This window comes from Anomaloglossus baeobatrachus, unplaced genomic scaffold, assembly GCF_048569485.1.
Source record: "Anomaloglossus baeobatrachus isolate aAnoBae1 unplaced genomic scaffold, aAnoBae1.hap1 Scaffold_583, whole genome shotgun sequence".
Taxonomy (NCBI): Eukaryota; Metazoa; Chordata; class Amphibia; order Anura; family Aromobatidae; genus Anomaloglossus; species Anomaloglossus baeobatrachus.
The window spans coordinates 128,767-145,438 of NW_027444946.1; the positions used below are offsets into that span (position 1 = coordinate 128,767).

The 16,672-nt window shown below is 47.2% G+C and overlaps 10 non-coding genes and 1 pseudogene across 10 annotated transcripts; all 11 read left to right on the top strand.

Annotated features, from left to right (window-relative positions):
- Nucleotides 1-569: 569 nt before the first annotated feature.
- Nucleotides 570-760, top strand: LOC142284822 (U2 spliceosomal RNA). Its single transcript, XR_012746282.1, has one exon. It is a non-coding gene; the product is annotated as a U2 spliceosomal RNA (small nuclear RNA).
- A 1,387-nt stretch (nt 761-2,147) lies between these two features.
- LOC142284823 (U2 spliceosomal RNA) lies at nt 2,148-2,338 on the top strand. Its single transcript, XR_012746283.1, has one exon. It is a non-coding gene; the product is annotated as a U2 spliceosomal RNA (small nuclear RNA).
- A 1,387-nt stretch (nt 2,339-3,725) lies between these two features.
- Nucleotides 3,726-3,852, top strand: LOC142284878 (U2 spliceosomal RNA; annotated as a pseudogene).
- Nucleotides 3,853-4,540: 688 nt separating this feature from the next.
- On the top strand, nt 4,541-4,733 carry LOC142284863 (U2 spliceosomal RNA). Its single transcript, XR_012746320.1, has one exon. It is a non-coding gene; the product is annotated as a U2 spliceosomal RNA (small nuclear RNA).
- A 2,189-nt stretch (nt 4,734-6,922) lies between these two features.
- LOC142284864 (U2 spliceosomal RNA) lies at nt 6,923-7,116 on the top strand. The gene has a single exon (XR_012746321.1). It is a non-coding gene; the product is annotated as a U2 spliceosomal RNA (small nuclear RNA).
- Nucleotides 7,117-8,503: 1,387 nt separating this feature from the next.
- On the top strand, nt 8,504-8,694 carry LOC142284824 (U2 spliceosomal RNA). Its single transcript, XR_012746284.1, has one exon. It is a non-coding gene; the product is annotated as a U2 spliceosomal RNA (small nuclear RNA).
- Nucleotides 8,695-10,081: 1,387 nt separating this feature from the next.
- On the top strand, nt 10,082-10,272 carry LOC142284825 (U2 spliceosomal RNA). The gene has a single exon (XR_012746285.1). It is a non-coding gene; the product is annotated as a U2 spliceosomal RNA (small nuclear RNA).
- A 1,387-nt stretch (nt 10,273-11,659) lies between these two features.
- On the top strand, nt 11,660-11,850 carry LOC142284826 (U2 spliceosomal RNA). Its single transcript, XR_012746286.1, has one exon. It is a non-coding gene; the product is annotated as a U2 spliceosomal RNA (small nuclear RNA).
- A 1,387-nt stretch (nt 11,851-13,237) lies between these two features.
- LOC142284827 (U2 spliceosomal RNA) lies at nt 13,238-13,428 on the top strand. Its single transcript, XR_012746287.1, has one exon. It is a non-coding gene; the product is annotated as a U2 spliceosomal RNA (small nuclear RNA).
- Nucleotides 13,429-14,815: 1,387 nt separating this feature from the next.
- Nucleotides 14,816-15,006, top strand: LOC142284828 (U2 spliceosomal RNA). The gene has a single exon (XR_012746288.1). It is a non-coding gene; the product is annotated as a U2 spliceosomal RNA (small nuclear RNA).
- Nucleotides 15,007-16,393: 1,387 nt separating this feature from the next.
- LOC142284829 (U2 spliceosomal RNA) lies at nt 16,394-16,584 on the top strand. Its single transcript, XR_012746289.1, has one exon. It is a non-coding gene; the product is annotated as a U2 spliceosomal RNA (small nuclear RNA).
- Nucleotides 16,585-16,672: the final 88 nt, after the last annotated feature.

Genomic DNA, 16,672 nt, shown 5'->3' on the forward strand with positions numbered 1-16,672 from the left:
CAATGCCCCCCGATGACATCACAATAGCGCTGCTGCCTAGAAAACAAGCTGCGCAGAAGAAGTTGTTCTTTGGGTGGGAGGGTGGGCTAGTGGAAGGAGGGGGCAATCTCTTTTTTTCCCGGGTGGTAGGGGGATGACAGGAGAAGGGAAGCGGGTGGTGAGAAAGGTACAGAGGGCAGGGTTTGGGGGCTGGGAAGGAAAGGGAAAAGATTAGGGTTTGGGGATGATGAAAGGGCTTTCTACGGGTAAGGATGGCAAAGGGTGGCAGTGACGGAAAGTCAGGCAACCTGTCCTGTCCGTCTTTTTGTATCGTGAATTGGAAAGACTGCAAGGGGGAGGGGAGTTGCTTGCGCCCTAAAGGAGGAGTTATTCAGATTCATTGCAGTGGGCGGCGGCTGCAAAACGCACCATTCTTCTTGTTTTGGCTCTGCAAAGCAGCCTTTTCAAGGGTTGGCTTGGGTGACAAAATGTCTTGTGTAGGCGTGGGTTTGTCTCCCTCTCGCTCTCTCTCCCTAAGATGTGTCCGGCATAGGCCAGGGTGCCACTCGAGGCCCAAACCAATTCTGGTTATCGCTTCTCGGCCTTTTGGCTAAGATCAAGTGTAGTATCTGTTCTTATCAGTTTAATATCTGATACGTCCCCTATCTGGGGACCATATATTAAATGGATTTTTAGAACAGGGAGATGGAAAAAGAGCTTGCTCTGTCCACTCCACGCATTGACCTGGTATTGCAGTACCTCCAGGAACGGTGCACCCCTTCTTAACCCAGTTTCCAAAAGCAGAACTCAATTCACCTGATTCATATTAGCCCGATTTAATGAATTGGAAGAAAGCATACGTCTTCATATGCACCTCAATTTGGCCCATTCACTTTTCACACTTCCTCCTTTTGTTTTTTATCTTTCACACTTTTGACTTTCTTTATTCATCCAAATAGCAAACTCATCACCACTCAACCTGACCAACTCGGCTATGTCCCCGTGCTGCAGTTCTCTGTCTTATCTAGATCATTTGCAATTGAATGGAATAGATCCCTTTTGGACAAAGTGGATTCACCTGCTGCTGCAGTGACCACAGGTGTGATAACATCTAGAATTGGCATCTGGTGCGATCTCTCCGCTTCCACTCCAAAGAAAGTTACCTGTTTATTCCTATCATGCATTGGTTTTTGGGGTTTTCTTTGAGTAATGATGATCTCTTTAGTAGTCTGTTGGCGCCCTCTCCTGGAGGAATAGTTTGCTTGCTCTTGGACATTCTAAAAGAGAGGTCATGATAGACATTGAGCTTCTGAGCTCAATTGGGGACAGTCATGGGTGATGAATGTTTGCAACCTACTGCGAAGCCTCATACCGCAATATAAGGAACGTCAAATACTAAGAAAGGGCGGCCTATGAAAGAATTACTACTTTCAATAAGTACACTTAAACGGCTAATTGGGAATAGAAAAACTGTAAAAAGCCCTCTGAGAAAGCCCCCCTCTAACCTTTGATAGTAAGCTTTTCTGTAGTCTGCCTGTTGATGTATTTTCCGTTTGAACTGTGCACAACATGAAGAGACGGAACACTGGCGGCTTGTCACAATGCCCCCCGATGACATCACAATAGCGCTGCTGCCTAGAAAACAAGCTGCGCAGAAGAAGTTGTTCTTTGGGTGGGAGGGTGGGCTAGTGGAAGGAGGGGGCAATCTCTTTTTTTCCCGGGTGGTAGGGGGATGACAGGAGAAGGGAAGCGGGTGGTGAGAAAGGTACAGAGGGCAGGGTTTGGGGGCTGGGAAGGAAAGGGAAAAGATTAGGGTTTGGGGATGATGAAAGGGCTTTCTACGGGTAAGGATGGCAAAGGGTGGCAGTGACGGAAAGTCAGGCAACCTGTCCTGTCCGTCTTTTTGTATCGTGAATTGGAAAGACTGCAAGGGGGAGGGGAGTTGCTTGCGCCCTAAAGGAGGAGTTATTCAGATTCATTGCAGTGGGCGGCGGCTGCAAAACGCACCATTCTTCTTGTTTTGGCTCTGCAAAGCAGCCTTTTCAAGGGTTGGCTTGGGTGACAAAATGTCTTGTGTAGGCGTGGGTTTGTCTCCCTCTCGCTCTCTCTCCCTAAGATGTGTCCGGCATAGGCCAGGGTGCCACTCGAGGCCCAAACCAATTCTGGTTATCGCTTCTCGGCCTTTTGGCTAAGATCAAGTGTAGTATCTGTTCTTATCAGTTTAATATCTGATACGTCCCCTATCTGGGGACCATATATTAAATGGATTTTTAGAACAGGGAGATGGAAAAAGAGCTTGCTCTGTCCACTCCACGCATTGACCTGGTATTGCAGTACCTCCAGGAACGGTGCACCCCTTCTTAACCCAGTTTCCAAAAGCAGAACTCAATTCACCTGATTCATATTAGCCCGATTTAATGAATTGGAAGAAAGCATACGTCTTCATATGCACCTCAATTTGGCCCATTCACTTTTCACACTTCCTCCTTTTGTTTTTTATCTTTCACACTTTTGACTTTCTTTATTCATCCAAATAGCAAACTCATCACCACTCAACCTGACCAACTCGGCTATGTCCCCGTGCTGCAGTTCTCTGTCTTATCTAGATCATTTGCAATTGAATGGAATAGATCCCTTTTGGACAAAGTGGATTCACCTGCTGCTGCAGTGACCACAGGTGTGATAACATCTAGAATTGGCATCTGGTGCGATCTCTCCGCTTCCACTCCAAAGAAAGTTACCTGTTTATTCCTATCATGCATTGGTTTTTGGGGTTTTCTTTGAGTAATGATGATCTCTTTAGTAGTCTGTTGGCGCCCTCTCCTGGAGGAATAGTTTGCTTGCTCTTGGACATTCTAAAAGAGAGGTCATGATAGACATTGAGCTTCTGAGCTCAATTGGGGACAGTCATGGGTGATGAATGTTTGCAACCTACTGCGAAGCCTCATACCGCAATATAAGGAACGTCAAATACTAAGAAAGGGCGGCCTATGAAAGAATTACTACTTTCAATAAGTACACTTAAACGGCTAATTGGGAATAGAAAAACTGTAAAAAGCCCTCTGAGAAAGCCCCCCTCTAACCTTTGATAGTAAGCTTTTCTGTAGTCTGCCTGTTGATGTATTTTCCGTTTGAACTGTGCACAACATGAAGAGACGGAACACTGGCGGCTTGTCACAATGCCCCCCGATGACATCACAATAGCGCTGCTGCCTAGAAAACAAGCTGCGCAGAAGAAGTTGTTCTTTGGGTGGGAGGGTGGGCTAGTGGAAGGAGGGGGCAATCTCTTTTTTTCCCGGGTGGTAGGGGGATGACAGGAGAAGGGAAGCGGGTGGTGAGAAAGGTACAGAGGGCAGGGTTTGGGGGCTGGGAAGGAAAGGGAAAAGATTAGGGTTTGGGGATGATGAAAGGGCTTTCTACGGGTAAGGATGGCAAAGGGTGGCAGTGACGGAAAGTCAGGCAACCTGTCCTGTCCGTCTTTTTGTATCGTGAATTGGAAAGACTGCAAGGGGGAGGGGAGTTGCTTGCGCCCTAAAGGAGGAGTTATTCAGATTCATTGCAGTGGGCGGCGGCTGCAAAACGCACCATTCTTCTTGTTTTGGCTCTGCAAAGCAGCCATTTCAAGGGTTGGCTTGGGTGACAAAATGTCTTGTGTAGGCGTGGGTTTGTCTCCCTCTCGCTCTCTCTCCCTAAGATGTGTCCGGCATAGGCCAGGGTGCCACTCGAGGCCCAAACCAATTCTGGTTATCGCTTCTCGGCCTTTTGGCTAAGATCAAGTGTAGTATCTGTGAGGCTCGGCAGATGCAATGCACACTGGAAGGTTGCGCTTGCTAGTACTCTTGATGTATAGTATATTCATCTAGAGGAAAACATGGCCCTACCAGGATCGAGGCTATTAGACTGAGTAAGTGTGGGGGCTATGGTGCAATGTGCCCCAGGACTGACGACCCTGGAGTGAGTCTGAGCTTGTTGGCTTGGGACCCCGGCGAGCCTTGGGCTCTGTAGCACACCGTACCTTGCCCTTTCATACTTTCTGAGCATATTGCTCTATCCCGGCCTTCTGGCTAGGAAGGGAAATTTTTATAATCATGGTCGGAGGTCCGTTCAGCTTTGGGCTGAGAAACCAACACCCGGTTGGAGGTCCGGGTCAGCTTCGGCTGAGAAACCAACACCCGGTTGGAGGTCTGGGTCAGCTTCGGCTGAGAAACCAACACCCGGTTGGAGGTCCGGGTCAGCTTCGGCTGAGAAACCAACACCCGGTTGGAGGTCCGGTTAGCCTTGGGCTGAGAAACCAACACCGGTTGACGGTCCGGGCAGTTTCGGCTGCGAAACCAACAACTAGTAGCTCTCTACTCCACTTGGGTAAGATGCCTGGGTGGACGCTGGGAGCAACGACAAGGCTCAACCAGGCTTCGGCTTGGGGGAGCACCGAAGATCCCTGACCCTTGCTGTGGCCTTCTGGCTCGGAGGGACGGGGTTGATTTTTGGGGACCCTCTCCTCACGGAGGGGTCCACACGAATCCTAACCTTTGCACTGTTTTTGGTGTGACTTCGGTCATGCATTTTTTGCGGTGCTTTGGAAAGCTTCATTAAATCAAAAATCTGTTCTTATCAGTTTAATATCTGATACGTCCCCTATCTGGGGACCATATATTAAATGGATTTTTAGAACAGGGAGATGGAAAAAGAGCTTGCTCTGTCCACTCCACGCATTGACCTGGTATTGCAGTACCTCCAGGAACGGTGCACCCCTTCTTAACCCAGTTTCCAAAAGCAGAACTCAATTCACCTGATTCATATTAGCCCGATTTAATGAATTGGAAGAAAGCATACGTCTTCATATGCACCTCAATTTGGCCCATTCACTTTTCACACTTCCTCCTTTTGTTTTTTATCTTTCACACTTTTGACTTTCTTTATTCATCCAAATAGCAAACTCATCACCACTCAACCTGACCAACTCGGCTATGTCCCCGTGCTGCAGTTCTCTGTCTTATCTAGATCATTTGCAATTGAATGGAATAGATCCCTTTTGGACAAAGTGGATTCACCTGCTGCTGCAGTGACCACAGGTGTGATAACATCTAGAATTGGCATCTGGTGCGATCTCTCCGCTTCCACTCCAAAGAAAGTTACCTGTTTATTCCTATCATGCATTGGTTTTTGGGGTTTTCTTTGAGTAATGATGATCTCTTTAGTAGTCTGTTGGCGCCCTCTCCTGGAGGAATAGTTTGCTTGCTCTTGGACATTCTAAAAGAGAGGTCATGATAGACATTGAGCTTCTGAGCTCAATTGGGGACAGTCATGGGTGATGAATGTTTGCAACCTACTGCGAAGCCTCATACCGCAATATAAGGAACGTCAAATACTAAGAAAGGGCGGCCTATGAAAGAATTACTACTTTCAATAAGTACACTTAAACGGCTAATTGGGAATAGAAAAACTGTAAAAAGCCCTCTGAGAAAGCCCCCCTCTAACCTTTGATAGTAAGCTTTTCTGTAGTCTGCCTGTTGATGTATTTTCCGTTTGAACTGTGCACAACATGAAGAGACGGAACACTGGCGGCTTGTCACAATGCCCCCCGATGACATCACAATAGCGCTGCTGCCTAGAAAACAAGCTGCGCAGAAGAAGTTGTTCTTTGGGTGGGAGGGTGGGCTAGTGGAAGGAGGGGGCAATCTCTTTTTTTCCCGGGTGGTAGGGGGATGACAGGAGAAGGGAAGCGGGTGGTGAGAAAGGTACAGAGGGCAGGGTTTGGGGGCTGGGAAGGAAAGGGAAAAGATTAGGGTTTGGGGATGATGAAAGGGCTTTCTACGGGTAAGGATGGCAAAGGGTGGCAGTGACGGAAAGTCAGGCAACCTGTCCTGTCCGTCTTTTTGTATCGTGAATTGGAAAGACTGCAAGGGGGAGGGGAGTTGCTTGCGCCCTAAAGGAGGAGTTATTCAGATTCATTGCAGTGGGCGGCGGCTGCAAAACGCACCATTCTTCTTGTTTTGGCTCTGCAAAGCAGCCTTTTCAAGGGTTGGCTTGGGTGACAAAATGTCTTGTGTAGGCGTGGGTTTGTCTCCCTCTCGCTCTCTCTCCCTAAGATGTGTCCGGCATAGGCCAGGGTGCCACTCGAGGCCCAAACCAATTCTGGTTATCGCTTCTCGGCCTTTTGGCTAAGATCAAGTGTAGTGTTGTTCGAAGAGGTGGTTTAAGCTCCAGGCCACCTTAGTACAATGATATAATGCACACTGGAAGGTTGCGCTTGCTAGTACTCTGGGTGGATAGTATATTCATCTAGAGGAAAACATGGCCCTACCAGGATCGAGGCTATTAGACTGAGTAAGGGTGGGGGGCTATGGTACAACGTGCCCCAGGACTGACGACCCTGGAGTGAGTCTGAGCTTGCTGGCTTGGGACCCCGGCAAGCCTTGGGCTCTGTAGCACACCGTACCTTGCCTTTTCATACTTTTTGAGCATATTACCCTATCCCGGCCTTCTGGCTAGGAAGGGAAATTTTTATAATCCCGGTCGGAGGTCTGGTCAGCTTTGGGCTGAGAAACTAACACCCGGTTGGAGGTCTGGGTCAGCTTCGGCTGAGAAACCAACACCCGGTTGGAGGTCTGGGTCAGCTTCGGCTGAGAAACCAACACCCGGTTGGAGGTCCGGTTAGCCTTGGGCTGAGAAACCAACACCGGTTGACGGTCCGGGCAGTTTCGGCTGCGAAACCAACAACTAGTAGCTCTCTACTCCACTTGGGTAAGATGCCTGGGTGGACGCTGGGAGCAACGACAAGGCTCAACCAGGCTTCGGCTTGGGGGAGCACCGAAGATCCCTGACCCTTGCTGTGGCCTTCTGGCTCGGAGGGACGGGGTTGATTTTTGGGGACCCTCTCCTCACGGTGGGGTCCACACGAATCCTAGCCTTTGCACTGTTTTTGGTGTGACTTCGGTCATGCATTTTTTGTGGTGCTTTGGAAAGCTTCATTAAATCAAAAAATCTGTTCTTATCAGTTTAATATCTGATACGTCCCCTATCTGGGGACCATATATTAAATGGATTTTTAGAACAGGGAGATGGAAAAAGAGCTTGCTCTGTCCACTCCACGCATTGACCTGGTATTGCAGTACCTCCAGGAACGGTGCACCCCTTCTTAACCCAGTTTCCAAAAGCAGAACTCAATTCACCTGATTCATATTAGCCCGATTTAATGAATTGGAAGAAAGCATACGTCTTCATATGCACCTCAATTTGGCCCATTCACTTTTCACACTTCCTCCTTTTGTTTTTTATCTTTCACACTTTTGACTTTCTTTATTCATCCAAATAGCAAACTCATCACCACTCAACCTGACCAACTCGGCTATGTCCCCGTGCTGCAGTTCTCTGTCTTATCTAGATCATTTGCAATTGAATGGAATAGATCCCTTTTGGACAAAGTGGATTCACCTGCTGCTGCAGTGACCACAGGTGTGATAACATCTAGAATTGGCATCTGGTGCGATCTCTCCGCTTCCACTCCAAAGAAAGTTACCTGTTTATTCCTATCATGCATTGGTTTTTGGGGTTTTCTTTGAGTAATGATGATCTCTTTAGTAGTCTGTTGGCGCCCTCTCCTGGAGGAATAGTTTGCTTGCTCTTGGACATTCTAAAAGAGAGGTCATGATAGACATTGAGCTTCTGAGCTCAATTGGGGACAGTCATGGGTGATGAATGTTTGCAACCTACTGCGAAGCCTCATACCGCAATATAAGGAACGTCAAATACTAAGAAAGGGCGGCCTATGAAAGAATTACTACTTTCAATAAGTACACTTAAACGGCTAATTGGGAATAGAAAAACTGTAAAAAGCCCTCTGAGAAAGCCCCCCTCTAACCTTTGATAGTAAGCTTTTCTGTAGTCTGCCTGTTGATGTATTTTCCGTTTGAACTGTGCACAACATGAAGAGACGGAACACTGGCGGCTTGTCACAATGCCCCCCGATGACATCACAATAGCGCTGCTGCCTAGAAAACAAGCTGCGCAGAAGAAGTTGTTCTTTGGGTGGGAGGGTGGGCTAGTGGAAGGAGGGGGCAATCTCTTTTTTTCCCGGGTGGTAGGGGGATGACAGGAGAAGGGAAGCGGGTGGTGAGAAAGGTACAGAGGGCAGGGTTTGGGGGCTGGGAAGGAAAGGGAAAAGATTAGGGTTTGGGGATGATGAAAGGGCTTTCTACGGGTAAGGATGGCAAAGGGTGGCAGTGACGGAAAGTCAGGCAACCTGTCCTGTCCGTCTTTTTGTATCGTGAATTGGAAAGACTGCAAGGGGGAGGGGAGTTGCTTGCGCCCTAAAGGAGGAGTTATTCAGATTCATTGCAGTGGGCGGCGGCTGCAAAACGCACCATTCTTCTTGTTTTGGCTCTGCAAAGCAGCCTTTTCAAGGGTTGGCTTGGGTGACAAAATGTCTTGTGTAGGCGTGGGTTTGTCTCCCTCTCGCTCTCTCTCCCTAAGATGTGTCCGGCATAGGCCAGGGTGCCACTCGAGGCCCAAACCAATTCTGGTTATCGCTTCTCGGCCTTTTGGCTAAGATCAAGTGTAGTATCTGTTCTTATCAGTTTAATATCTGATACGTCCCCTATCTGGGGACCATATATTAAATGGATTTTTAGAACAGGGAGATGGAAAAAGAGCTTGCTCTGTCCACTCCACGCATTGACCTGGTATTGCAGTACCTCCAGGAACGGTGCACCCCTTCTTAACCCAGTTTCCAAAAGCAGAACTCAATTCACCTGATTCATATTAGCCCGATTTAATGAATTGGAAGAAAGCATACGTCTTCATATGCACCTCAATTTGGCCCATTCACTTTTCACACTTCCTCCTTTTGTTTTTTATCTTTCACACTTTTGACTTTCTTTATTCATCCAAATAGCAAACTCATCACCACTCAACCTGACCAACTCGGCTATGTCCCCGTGCTGCAGTTCTCTGTCTTATCTAGATCATTTGCAATTGAATGGAATAGATCCCTTTTGGACAAAGTGGATTCACCTGCTGCTGCAGTGACCACAGGTGTGATAACATCTAGAATTGGCATCTGGTGCGATCTCTCCGCTTCCACTCCAAAGAAAGTTACCTGTTTATTCCTATCATGCATTGGTTTTTGGGGTTTTCTTTGAGTAATGATGATCTCTTTAGTAGTCTGTTGGCGCCCTCTCCTGGAGGAATAGTTTGCTTGCTCTTGGACATTCTAAAAGAGAGGTCATGATAGACATTGAGCTTCTGAGCTCAATTGGGGACAGTCATGGGTGATGAATGTTTGCAACCTACTGCGAAGCCTCATACCGCAATATAAGGAACGTCAAATACTAAGAAAGGGCGGCCTATGAAAGAATTACTACTTTCAATAAGTACACTTAAACGGCTAATTGGGAATAGAAAAACTGTAAAAAGCCCTCTGAGAAAGCCCCCCTCTAACCTTTGATAGTAAGCTTTTCTGTAGTCTGCCTGTTGATGTATTTTCCGTTTGAACTGTGCACAACATGAAGAGACGGAACACTGGCGGCTTGTCACAATGCCCCCCGATGACATCACAATAGCGCTGCTGCCTAGAAAACAAGCTGCGCAGAAGAAGTTGTTCTTTGGGTGGGAGGGTGGGCTAGTGGAAGGAGGGGGCAATCTCTTTTTTTCCCGGGTGGTAGGGGGATGACAGGAGAAGGGAAGCGGGTGGTGAGAAAGGTACAGAGGGCAGGGTTTGGGGGCTGGGAAGGAAAGGGAAAAGATTAGGGTTTGGGGATGATGAAAGGGCTTTCTACGGGTAAGGATGGCAAAGGGTGGCAGTGACGGAAAGTCAGGCAACCTGTCCTGTCCGTCTTTTTGTATCGTGAATTGGAAAGACTGCAAGGGGGAGGGGAGTTGCTTGCGCCCTAAAGGAGGAGTTATTCAGATTCATTGCAGTGGGCGGCGGCTGCAAAACGCACCATTCTTCTTGTTTTGGCTCTGCAAAGCAGCCTTTTCAAGGGTTGGCTTGGGTGACAAAATGTCTTGTGTAGGCGTGGGTTTGTCTCCCTCTCGCTCTCTCTCCCTAAGATGTGTCCGGCATAGGCCAGGGTGCCACTCGAGGCCCAAACCAATTCTGGTTATCGCTTCTCGGCCTTTTGGCTAAGATCAAGTGTAGTATCTGTTCTTATCAGTTTAATATCTGATACGTCCCCTATCTGGGGACCATATATTAAATGGATTTTTAGAACAGGGAGATGGAAAAAGAGCTTGCTCTGTCCACTCCACGCATTGACCTGGTATTGCAGTACCTCCAGGAACGGTGCACCCCTTCTTAACCCAGTTTCCAAAAGCAGAACTCAATTCACCTGATTCATATTAGCCCGATTTAATGAATTGGAAGAAAGCATACGTCTTCATATGCACCTCAATTTGGCCCATTCACTTTTCACACTTCCTCCTTTTGTTTTTTATCTTTCACACTTTTGACTTTCTTTATTCATCCAAATAGCAAACTCATCACCACTCAACCTGACCAACTCGGCTATGTCCCCGTGCTGCAGTTCTCTGTCTTATCTAGATCATTTGCAATTGAATGGAATAGATCCCTTTTGGACAAAGTGGATTCACCTGCTGCTGCAGTGACCACAGGTGTGATAACATCTAGAATTGGCATCTGGTGCGATCTCTCCGCTTCCACTCCAAAGAAAGTTACCTGTTTATTCCTATCATGCATTGGTTTTTGGGGTTTTCTTTGAGTAATGATGATCTCTTTAGTAGTCTGTTGGCGCCCTCTCCTGGAGGAATAGTTTGCTTGCTCTTGGACATTCTAAAAGAGAGGTCATGATAGACATTGAGCTTCTGAGCTCAATTGGGGACAGTCATGGGTGATGAATGTTTGCAACCTACTGCGAAGCCTCATACCGCAATATAAGGAACGTCAAATACTAAGAAAGGGCGGCCTATGAAAGAATTACTACTTTCAATAAGTACACTTAAACGGCTAATTGGGAATAGAAAAACTGTAAAAAGCCCTCTGAGAAAGCCCCCCTCTAACCTTTGATAGTAAGCTTTTCTGTAGTCTGCCTGTTGATGTATTTTCCGTTTGAACTGTGCACAACATGAAGAGACGGAACACTGGCGGCTTGTCACAATGCCCCCCGATGACATCACAATAGCGCTGCTGCCTAGAAAACAAGCTGCGCAGAAGAAGTTGTTCTTTGGGTGGGAGGGTGGGCTAGTGGAAGGAGGGGGCAATCTCTTTTTTTCCCGGGTGGTAGGGGGATGACAGGAGAAGGGAAGCGGGTGGTGAGAAAGGTACAGAGGGCAGGGTTTGGGGGCTGGGAAGGAAAGGGAAAAGATTAGGGTTTGGGGATGATGAAAGGGCTTTCTACGGGTAAGGATGGCAAAGGGTGGCAGTGACGGAAAGTCAGGCAACCTGTCCTGTCCGTCTTTTTGTATCGTGAATTGGAAAGACTGCAAGGGGGAGGGGAGTTGCTTGCGCCCTAAAGGAGGAGTTATTCAGATTCATTGCAGTGGGCGGCGGCTGCAAAACGCACCATTCTTCTTGTTTTGGCTCTGCAAAGCAGCCTTTTCAAGGGTTGGCTTGGGTGACAAAATGTCTTGTGTAGGCGTGGGTTTGTCTCCCTCTCGCTCTCTCTCCCTAAGATGTGTCCGGCATAGGCCAGGGTGCCACTCGAGGCCCAAACCAATTCTGGTTATCGCTTCTCGGCCTTTTGGCTAAGATCAAGTGTAGTATCTGTTCTTATCAGTTTAATATCTGATACGTCCCCTATCTGGGGACCATATATTAAATGGATTTTTAGAACAGGGAGATGGAAAAAGAGCTTGCTCTGTCCACTCCACGCATTGACCTGGTATTGCAGTACCTCCAGGAACGGTGCACCCCTTCTTAACCCAGTTTCCAAAAGCAGAACTCAATTCACCTGATTCATATTAGCCCGATTTAATGAATTGGAAGAAAGCATACGTCTTCATATGCACCTCAATTTGGCCCATTCACTTTTCACACTTCCTCCTTTTGTTTTTTATCTTTCACACTTTTGACTTTCTTTATTCATCCAAATAGCAAACTCATCACCACTCAACCTGACCAACTCGGCTATGTCCCCGTGCTGCAGTTCTCTGTCTTATCTAGATCATTTGCAATTGAATGGAATAGATCCCTTTTGGACAAAGTGGATTCACCTGCTGCTGCAGTGACCACAGGTGTGATAACATCTAGAATTGGCATCTGGTGCGATCTCTCCGCTTCCACTCCAAAGAAAGTTACCTGTTTATTCCTATCATGCATTGGTTTTTGGGGTTTTCTTTGAGTAATGATGATCTCTTTAGTAGTCTGTTGGCGCCCTCTCCTGGAGGAATAGTTTGCTTGCTCTTGGACATTCTAAAAGAGAGGTCATGATAGACATTGAGCTTCTGAGCTCAATTGGGGACAGTCATGGGTGATGAATGTTTGCAACCTACTGCGAAGCCTCATACCGCAATATAAGGAACGTCAAATACTAAGAAAGGGCGGCCTATGAAAGAATTACTACTTTCAATAAGTACACTTAAACGGCTAATTGGGAATAGAAAAACTGTAAAAAGCCCTCTGAGAAAGCCCCCCTCTAACCTTTGATAGTAAGCTTTTCTGTAGTCTGCCTGTTGATGTATTTTCCGTTTGAACTGTGCACAACATGAAGAGACGGAACACTGGCGGCTTGTCACAATGCCCCCCGATGACATCACAATAGCGCTGCTGCCTAGAAAACAAGCTGCGCAGAAGAAGTTGTTCTTTGGGTGGGAGGGTGGGCTAGTGGAAGGAGGGGGCAATCTCTTTTTTTCCCGGGTGGTAGGGGGATGACAGGAGAAGGGAAGCGGGTGGTGAGAAAGGTACAGAGGGCAGGGTTTGGGGGCTGGGAAGGAAAGGGAAAAGATTAGGGTTTGGGGATGATGAAAGGGCTTTCTACGGGTAAGGATGGCAAAGGGTGGCAGTGACGGAAAGTCAGGCAACCTGTCCTGTCCGTCTTTTTGTATCGTGAATTGGAAAGACTGCAAGGGGGAGGGGAGTTGCTTGCGCCCTAAAGGAGGAGTTATTCAGATTCATTGCAGTGGGCGGCGGCTGCAAAACGCACCATTCTTCTTGTTTTGGCTCTGCAAAGCAGCCTTTTCAAGGGTTGGCTTGGGTGACAAAATGTCTTGTGTAGGCGTGGGTTTGTCTCCCTCTCGCTCTCTCTCCCTAAGATGTGTCCGGCATAGGCCAGGGTGCCACTCGAGGCCCAAACCAATTCTGGTTATCGCTTCTCGGCCTTTTGGCTAAGATCAAGTGTAGTATCTGTTCTTATCAGTTTAATATCTGATACGTCCCCTATCTGGGGACCATATATTAAATGGATTTTTAGAACAGGGAGATGGAAAAAGAGCTTGCTCTGTCCACTCCACGCATTGACCTGGTATTGCAGTACCTCCAGGAACGGTGCACCCCTTCTTAACCCAGTTTCCAAAAGCAGAACTCAATTCACCTGATTCATATTAGCCCGATTTAATGAATTGGAAGAAAGCATACGTCTTCATATGCACCTCAATTTGGCCCATTCACTTTTCACACTTCCTCCTTTTGTTTTTTATCTTTCACACTTTTGACTTTCTTTATTCATCCAAATAGCAAACTCATCACCACTCAACCTGACCAACTCGGCTATGTCCCCGTGCTGCAGTTCTCTGTCTTATCTAGATCATTTGCAATTGAATGGAATAGATCCCTTTTGGACAAAGTGGATTCACCTGCTGCTGCAGTGACCACAGGTGTGATAACATCTAGAATTGGCATCTGGTGCGATCTCTCCGCTTCCACTCCAAAGAAAGTTACCTGTTTATTCCTATCATGCATTGGTTTTTGGGGTTTTCTTTGAGTAATGATGATCTCTTTAGTAGTCTGTTGGCGCCCTCTCCTGGAGGAATAGTTTGCTTGCTCTTGGACATTCTAAAAGAGAGGTCATGATAGACATTGAGCTTCTGAGCTCAATTGGGGACAGTCATGGGTGATGAATGTTTGCAACCTACTGCGAAGCCTCATACCGCAATATAAGGAACGTCAAATACTAAGAAAGGGCGGCCTATGAAAGAATTACTACTTTCAATAAGTACACTTAAACGGCTAATTGGGAATAGAAAAACTGTAAAAAGCCCTCTGAGAAAGCCCCCCTCTAACCTTTGATAGTAAGCTTTTCTGTAGTCTGCCTGTTGATGTATTTTCCGTTTGAACTGTGCACAACATGAAGAGACGGAACACTGGCGGCTTGTCACAATGCCCCCCGATGACATCACAATAGCGCTGCTGCCTAGAAAACAAGCTGCGCAGAAGAAGTTGTTCTTTAGGTGGGAGGGTGGGCTAGTGGAAGGAGGGGGCAATCTCTTTTTTTCCCGGGTGGTAGGGGGATGACAGGAGAAGGGAAGCGGGTGGTGAGAAAGGTACAGAGGGCAGGGTTTGGGGGCTGGGAAGGAAAGGGAAAAGATTAGGGTTTGGGGATGATGAAAGGGCTTTCTACGGGTAAGGATGGCAAAGGGTGGCAGTGACGGAAAGTCAGGCAACCTGTCCTGTCCGTCTTTTTGTATCGTGAATTGGAAAGACTGCAAGGGGGAGGGGAGTTGCTTGCGCCCTAAAGGAGGAGTTATTCAGATTCATTGCAGTGGGCGGCGGCTGCAAAACGCACCATTCTTCTTGTTTTGGCTCTGCAAAGCAGCCTTTTCAAGGGTTGGCTTGGGTGACAAAATGTCTTGTGTAGGCGTGGGTTTGTCTCCCTCTCGCTCTCTCTCCCTAAGATGTGTCCGGCATAGGCCAGGGTGCCACTCGAGGCCCAAACCAATTCTGGTTATCGCTTCTCGGCCTTTTGGCTAAGATCAAGTGTAGTATCTGTTCTTATCAGTTTAATATCTGATACGTCCCCTATCTGGGGACCATATATTAAATGGATTTTTAGAACAGGGAGATGGAAAAAGAGCTTGCTCTGTCCACTCCACGCATTGACCTGGTATTGCAGTACCTCCAGGAACGGTGCACCCCTTCTTAACCCAGTTTCCAAAAGCAGAACTCAATTCACCTGATTCATATTAGCCCGATTTAATGAATTGGAAGAAAGCATACGTCTTCATATGCACCTCAATTTGGCCCATTCACTTTTCACACTTCCTCCTTTTGTTTTTTATCTTTCACACTTTTGACTTTCTTTATTCATCCAAATAGCAAACTCATCACCACTCAACCTGACCAACTCGGCTATGTCCCCGTGCTGCAGTTCTCTGTCTTATCTAGATCATTTGCAATTGAATGGAATAGATCCCTTTTGGACAAAGTGGATTCACCTGCTGCTGCAGTGACCACAGGTGTGATAACATCTAGAATTGGCATCTGGTGCGATCTCTCCGCTTCCACTCCAAAGAAAGTTACCTGTTTATTCCTATCATGCATTGGTTTTTGGGGTTTTCTTTGAGTAATGATGATCTCTTTAGTAGTCTGTTGGCGCCCTCTCCTGGAGGAATAGTTTGCTTGCTCTTGGACATTCTAAAAGAGAGGTCATGATAGACATTGAGCTTCTGAGCTCAATTGGGGACAGTCATGGGTGATGAATGTTTGCAACCTACTGCGAAGCCTCATACCGCAATATAAGGAACGTCAAATACTAAGAAAGGGCGGCCTATGAAAGAATTACTACTTTCAATAAGTACACTTAAACGGCTAATTGGGAATAGAAAAACTGTAAAAAGCCCTCTGAGAAAGCCCCCCTCTAACCTTTGATAGTAAGCTTTTCTGTAGTCTGCCTGTTGATGTATTTTCCGTTTGAACTGTGCACAACATGAAGAGACGGAACACTGGCGGCTTGTCACAATGCCCCCCGATGACATCACAATAGCGCTGCTGCCTAGAAAACAAGCTGCGCAGAAGAAGTTGTTCTTTGGGTGGGAGGGTGGGCTAGTGGAAGGAGGGGGCAATCTCTTTTTTTCCCGGGTGGTAGGGGGATGACAGGAGAAGGGAAGCGGGTGGTGAGAAAGGTACAGAGGGCAGGGTTTGGGGGCTGGGAAGGAAAGGGAAAAGATTAGGGTTTGGGGATGATGAAAGGGCTTTCTACGGGTAAGGATGGCAAAGGGTGGCAGTGACGGAAAGTCAGGCAACCTGTCCTGTCCGTCTTTTTGTATCGTGAATTGGAAAGACTGCAAGGGGGAGGGGAGTTGCTTGCGCCCTAAAGGAGGAGTTATTCAGATTCATTGCAGTGGGCGGCGGCTGCAAAACGCACCATTCTTCTTGTTTTGGCTCTGCAAAGCAGCCTTTTCAAGGGTTGGCTTGGGTGACAAAATGTCTTGTGTAGGCGTGGGTTTGTCTCCCTCTCGCTCTCTCTCCCTAAGATGTGTCCGGCATAGGCCAGGGTGCCACTCGAGGCCCAAACCAATTCTGGTTATCGCTTCTCGGCCTTTTGGCTAAGATCAAGTGTAGTATCTGTTCTTATCAGTTTAATATCTGATACGTCCCCTATCTGGGGACCATATATTAAATGGATTTTTAGAACAGGGAGATGGAAAAAGAGCTTGCTCTGTCCACTCCACGCATTGACCTGGTATTGCAGTACCTCCAGGAACGGTGCACCCCTTCTTAACCCAGTTTCCAAAAGCAGAACTCAATTCACCTGATTCATATTAGCCCGATTTAATGAATTGGAAGAAAGCATACGTCTTCATA